This window comes from Pinus tabuliformis, chromosome 1_1 (assembly GCF_031772625.1).
Source record: "Pinus tabuliformis cultivar Carrire ecotype Pingquan chromosome 1_1, CPIR1, whole genome shotgun sequence".
Lineage (NCBI taxonomy): Eukaryota > Viridiplantae > Streptophyta > Pinopsida > Pinales > Pinaceae > Pinus > Pinus tabuliformis.
Window position 1 is genome coordinate 735,294,273 of NC_142297.1, and position 7,362 is coordinate 735,301,634.

The 7,362-nt window shown below is 37.8% G+C and overlaps 1 pseudogene; it reads left to right on the top strand.

The window, feature by feature from the left end:
- The first annotated feature begins 4,448 nt into the window (after positions 1 to 4,448).
- On the top strand, positions 4,449 to 6,776 carry LOC149216052 (cell division cycle protein 48 homolog pseudogene; annotated as a pseudogene).
- Positions 6,777 to 7,362: the final 586 nt, after the last annotated feature.

Here is a 7,362-nt window from a genome sequence, read left to right on the forward strand (position 1 = left end):
ATGGCGAACGTCGATGTATTCAAAGATGCAGCGATGAATGACAACGATAACAAGAAGGCATTGCAAGATGTAGCTAGCATAAGCAAAGGAAACCTCATGCCAAAAGGCATGGTATCATTAGGAAAGTTGTATGACTTGCAAAATCGCTTCCAAGGGCCACTCAATGCAAAAATCCACAACTCAATGCTATCGCACGAGTAGATCAATTTGGGAATAGAAGCAGATCTGAAGTATGTCAATCTTGGTACTTACTACACACCACAGGAGTGAAAATATTTTATTCACTTATTCAAGTAGTACCGAGATGTATTCGTGTGGACATATGATGAGCTCAAAACTTATGACATGTGAATTATCCAACATGTAATTCTAATCAAAGAAGGGGCCAAGCCATTCCAACAAAATATGTGGAAGGTACATCCTATGCTTGAGCCTCTCATTCAAAATGAGTTAAGGAAGCTACTGGATGCTTGGATCATTTTTAAAGTGTGACATTCTACCTGGGTATCAAACTTGGTCCTAGTAAGGAAGAAGTTCAGGTAAATCTGCTTGTGTGTTGATTTCTGCAACCTGAACCGTGCCTCAGACAAAGACAACTACCTTGTGTCATCTATGAAGCATGTACTACAAATAGTATCAAGCTTAAAGATATTTCCTTTATTGGATGGGTATTCGGGATACAATCAAGTTCTAGTCTTAGAGTTTGACATACTCAAAACAACATTTCGTACTAAGTGGGGTACGTTCACATTCAAGAGAATGTCATTTGGTTTGATTAATACCGATGTGACATTTCAACGTGCCATGGAAATTGCATTCCATGGATTGAATAGTCAAATTGTGGTGGTCTACCTCGATGATTTCACAGTTTTCTGAGAAGAGATCCAACCACATACACCATTTGCAGAAAATTTTCAATTGATATTGCAAATACAGGATATCCCATAATCCTAAGAAGAGTATTTTTGTAGTGTTCGAGGGTAACCTCTTGGGTCACGTCATTTCCAAAAGTGGTATTAAAGTGGACCCTAAGAGGGTCAAATAAATCACGCAAATTCCCTTCCCAATGAACAAGAAAGCTATCAGTCCTTCCTAGGGAAGATCAACTTCCTTTGTAAGTTCATCTTCGATTACGCTAAGATTTTCGAGCCAATACAAGAGATGGTAAATAAGGGTGCAATATATATATATCTATATATATATATATATATATATATATATATATATATATATATATATAGATATATATATATCTATATATATATATATATATATATATATATATATATATATATATATATATATATATATGGGATAAAAGGGAAAACTATGCATTTTCCCATATCAGGCAAGATATCGTAGAAGCACCTACTTTATATAGCCCAGATTTCACCAAACATTTTTTTGTCTACACCATTGCTTCTGACACTTCTCTTGTTGTTGTCCTTACGCAAAAGGATGATTAGAAAAATGAGCGGCCAATATATATAATGAGTTATAGTCTTCAAGGACCTGAAATCAACCACCCCACCATTGATAAACAATCTGATGCAGTATACAAGGTAGTGAAGCACTTCCGACCCTATATTTTCAAAATTCACTGTATCATTTTTGTTTTGCACCCAAGAATCAAATTATTGTTTGTTCAGCAAGAGTTGGGTGAGAGAAGAGCGAACTTGATGATCGGGTTATAGGAGTATGATCTAGAGTTCATACCAGTTCACAAAATCAAGGGCCATGGTCTATGTTGACTAGAAGTTGAAGAAACGAATGCGGAAGAAGAAGAAGATCCCTCTTGATGGGAACAAGAAATCAAAATGTACAATGTAGAGAAAATTGTTCCCACTATTATCACAGACTCCTGGTACTCAAATGTGTGCCAATACCTCTAGCATGGCACCATTCGCTCCCATTTATCTACACAGAAGAAGATGGAACTTAGACTCAAAGAATTATCTTATTAGTTGGTGAATGGGGTGATTTTTAGAAAGCACCATAATGGAGTATTAATTAGGTTTTTGGAAGCACGCGATTCAGAGAAAGTATTACGTGACCTCCATGATGGACCAATCGGGGAACATTTTGCAGGAAACACAACTGTGCCTACAATCATGCGGGTCGGTTTCTATTGGCCCACATTGTTCAAATATGCTCACGTTTATGCCTACAAGTGTCTGGTTTGTCAAAGGTGTGCCATCTGAAACAAGAAGTCAACCATCCCATTGTAGCTTATCGCAGTGGAAGAGCCCTTTCAATAGTGGGGCTTGGATGTCATTGGAGTAATCTTTCCGCATTCGTCAAAGTAGCACTGCTATATTCTAACTACCACAAATTATTTTACACAGTGGATAGAATTAATTCTTCTTAAATAGGTGAATGATTAGGAAGTCATGAATTTCCCTCAACAGAATATAATTTCCAAGTTCGGTATTCCTACTTCACTTGTTTTTGATAATGCAACATATTTATCGTCACTAAAACTCTACGATTTTGCATTAGAAAAAGGAATTGTATTGAATAATTCAACTAATTATTATCCGCAGGGGAATGGTATTACTAAGTCCACAAATAAGAACCTTATCTATATCATAAAAAAAACCACATTATTTGAACAGAGAAACTGACACTCCACTCTGGTAAATTCTTTGTGGGTTGATCGAGTCATGCCAAAGCCCTCTTTGAACACCTCCCCTTACTCCCTCATGTATGGAAAATAATCCATCCTCCCTCCTAACATTTACTTGCCCGCTTTCCTACTTTTGCAAGAATCCCAAGGCAAGCCATCCTTATTAGTGTAGCGTAGGATGGAAACTCTTCACAAGTTGTAGGAAGAAAGGCTGAAAGTAAAAGAAACATTTTCACTCCATTGGGACTTTATCAAGAGGTGGTTCAATAAGAATTATGCAGGGAAGAATAACTTTAGTGTGGGTGACTTAGTCTTACAGTGGGACAAAGCCCATGAGGACAAAGGAAAACACACTAAGTTTCAATCCTTGTGTATAGGACCATTCACAGTTCATGAAAATATTTGCCAACACACATATCATCTACAATAATTTGACGGGAGGATTGAATCTCTCCCTGTCAATGGCCAAGACATAAAACATTATTGTCAATGAAGATTGGGGTTGTGCCCTACACTATGTATATAGTATTTTCTTGTTTCTTTGATTTTGTTTTTGTTTTTTGTTTTTGTTATGTAAAAAATGTTGCACCTCAATGTGTTTCCTAGATTCTTTGTGTGTGGCTAGTTTAAAAGAGAGTCTTGTGACACTTCAACATTTTGCTAATCGTCTGTCCGTCTTCCATGTGTTGGTTATATCTTTTGGTTGAAGAAGTTCCAATGGAAAATATGAGTCATCTGTAAGGATATTCTTGGTTAAACCATGAACCTATGTATATTGAGGGAAACCTCATGTCCACACTCGGTTTTTATGTTTTCATGTTGTCATGCCTATCCCATTAGTAGAGGAGGAGAAGAGGAAAAATATAAACAAGAAAACCTAAATCAGAGGTCTCTATATGATTCTCTAAAGGAACAACCCATTCTACTCTCAATGAGTTGGGATCCCTCTTCCACTCATAAAATTAATAAGTGCTAATGCATAGTCCCATAAAATAAATAAATAAAGGTGAAAGAATAAAAAGGCTTCTTGTGCAAAGAGGTGAAGCAAGCAACTTTTCCAGGCTACTGTTCAAGCTTGCTGGTAGTGGAGAAATGTTTGTGTTCCTATGGTGAATCTGTCAGGGTACTATCAAGGCTTGTTGGCACCAAAGAAACACCAGAGATGAAAAAAATATACTATGAAAATATTAAGCTTGCGAACTTCACTACCCTTCCCAACTCGAAACTTTGCATTATCGCTCAATCTTATGATGTGTTCAACCAAGAAAGGTATAGAGAGGACCATGATTATTCATGGGGTAATTCAAGAGACCAAGTTAATCTACATGATGAATCAAAACTCCCTGAAGAACCGATAACCTACATAGAAGCGTTAACCAAGGCAGAGAAGTTGGAGTTCTACTAGTGTGTCGCCTGTTAGAGTCAGTGCTTTGGCCTTCCTTCAGTGATCAAAATCGACCTCTTATTATGTTTATTTTGTTAGATGTTTTGTACATTATATTTAGCATAAAACATGTCATAAGCATGTTCATCAGGAGTAGCTTGGAAAAATCTTTCCAGCGGTATATCCCACTCCCAAAACCGGCTCCCGGATCAAAAGATATGACCAAATGAATGATTGACTCACAAATCTCTCGTGCAGCAGTTCATGTATTGAATGATCCAGATGAAGCTAGGAGATGTCAGTGGCTGGTTTTATGGCTGGATTGTGATAGTGAAGGAGAGAACATAGCCTTTGAGGTCTACTGCTGTGTTGCTAATCCTCATCTCAACATATTGGCGAACTTGTTCTATTTTGATTGAAAGAGATATCCATGAATCTATGCAAAGGACACTGTACATTGCTGACAGTGATATTGCGGGTGAAAGGAAGGGAACAAAGAAAGACTTTAGTACTGCAATACTTGAGCATAAGAAGTCTCCCAATTGGTTAGTTGTGGATGAAGCCATAAATGATGATAATTTGGTTGTGGCTCTTAATTCGAAAACAATGGAAACATTGCAGCTTTTTCGGGGTGATACCATCCTTGTTAAGGGTAAAAAGAGAAAGGATACAGTTTGCATTGTTCTAGCTGATGATACTTGTGAAGAGAATAAGATCAGAATGAACAAAGTTGTTAGGTAAAACCTAAGAGTAAGATTAGGGGATGTAGTATCTGTTCATCAGTGCCAAGATGTTAAGTATGGGAAGCGTGTGCATATTCTTCCTATAGATGACACAATCGAAGGTGTTATAGGAAAATTGTTCGATGTGTAATTGAAGCCTTACTTCTTGGAAGCCTATCACCTAGTAAGAAAAGGAGGCCTATTTCTAGTGCAAGGAGGAATGATAAGTGTAAAATTTAAAATCATTGAGATAGATCCTGGTGAGTATTGTGTTGTTTCTACATATACTGAAATTTTTTATGAGGGGAAGAGCCAATAAAACGAGAAGATGAAGACAGATTGGATGACATTGGCTATGATGATGTTGGTGGTGTAAGGAAACAAATGGCACAAATAAGAGAAATAGTTGAAATACCACTAAGGCATCCACAACTTTTCAAATCCGTTGGTGTTAAGCCCCCTAAGGGTATTTTGCTTTATGGTCCTCCTGGTTCAGGAAAAACCTTGATTGCTAGGGCAGTGGCAAATGAGACTGGATCTTTCTTTTTTCTAATTAATGGTCTTGAAATTATGTCAAAGCTTGATGGAGAAAGTGAAGCAATCTTAGAAAGGATTTTGAAGAAGCAGTGAAGAATGCTCCTTCTATCATTTTCATTGATGAAATTGACTACCAAAGAGGGAGAAAACAAATGATGAAGTAGAGAGGCGCATTGTATCTCAACTATTGACATTGATGGATGGTCTAAAATCTCAATCTCATGTGATTGTCATGGGAGCAACAAATAGGCCTAACAGCATTGATCTAGCACTTAGAAGGTTTGGTAGGTTTGATCATGAAATTGACATTGGGGTTCCAGATGAAGTTGTTCGACTGGAAGTTCTTCGCATCCAGACAAAGAATATGAAGCTTGATGAAGATTTTGATCTTGAACGTATTTCGAGGAATACACATGGTTATGTTGGGGCAGATCTTGCAGCTCTTTGCATTGAGGCTGCACTACATTGTATTAGGGAAAAAATGGATGTAATTGACTTGGAAGATGAAACTATTGATGCGGAAGTTCTAAATTCTATGGCTATTACAAATGAGCACTTTCAGGTTGCACTGGGCTAGTAACCCTTCTACCCTGCATGAGATGTGGAGGTGCCAAATGTTTGTCGGGAGAATATTGGGGGTCTGGAAAATATCAAAAGAGAGCTCCAGGAGACTGTGCAATATCCGGTGGAACATCAAGAGAAATTCGAGAAGTTTGGTATGTCTCCCTCTAAAGGTGTTCTATTTTATGGACCTCCTGGTTGTGGTAAGACGCTTTTGGCAAAGGCCATTACCAATAAGTGTCAGGCCAACTTTATCAGTCTGAAAGGTCCAGAGCTCCTAACAATGAGGTTTGGAGAAAGTGAAGCCAATGTGCACGATATTTTTGATACGGCTAGGCAGTCAGCACCTTGTGTCATTTTTTTTGATGAGCTTGATTCGATTGCTACCCAGCGTGCTAGTAGTGCAGCAGACATAGTTTTGAATCAGTTGCTGACTGAGATGGATGGCATGTTTGCCAAGAAAACTATTTTCATTACTGGAGCTACAAATCACCTTGACATTATTGATTCGGCTTTATTCCGACCTGGACGCCTTGATTAATTAATATACATACCATTGCCTGATGAAGCTTCCCGTTTTCAAATCTTTAAAGCATGTTTGTGGAAGTCACCTATTGCAAAGGATGTTGAAATTGCAACTCTTTCTCAATACACGCAAGCATTTAGGGGAGCTGATATTACTAAAATTTATCAGCGTGCTTGCAAATATGCTATTAGAGAACATATCGAGAAGTAGATTGAAAGGGAAAGGGAAAGAAAGGAAAACCCTGAAGTCATGGATGAAGATGAAATTGAAGTTGCAGAAATAAAGGCAGCTCATTTTGAGGAATCAACAAAATATGCCCGAAGAAGTGTTAGCGATGCAGACATACGTAAATATCAAGTATTTACTCAAACATTACAGCAATCTCGAGGTTTTGGGTTAGAATTCCGGTTCACAGATTAGAATACTACTACCACAGCTCAGTGCCCCTGCATCCACAACACACACAAGGTCAAGAAATCAAAAGCCAAGCCAATATAGCTGTGGCACTGCACTTCTGGAGTGTGGCCCTACCCGTAGCGCTTATAACTGGGAAACAAACAGAACAACAGGTTGCACAATTAGTTTTCTAAAAACAATCATTATCATGATATCCAATTCTTATATTTCATTGCCAAATCTCCAAGCCACTCATGTTGCATATTATAAGTCACAATACACAGGTCAAAGCCTAGCAACCGAGTCTAGTGCCATGCCCATGAAAATGTTAAAATAGGGTACTGGAAAATTTTTAAATACAAGTGCATAATTGATTAAAATGACATAGGATTCATTCTATGGTGTTAAATATTTGATACAGGATTACATTATTAACAGGTGAAGGCTAGTTGTTTAGTTACATGTCTGAGTGAAAGCGTAATTTTTACTTGAAGGATTGTAAAACCAGAATGCACAGTGTTGGAGAGACTATTGCTAAAAACATAAGGTGTATAGCTCGTAGAATTTTGGGTACAAATGGGAGTCAGAGAGCATCCAAGGAGGGACAAGA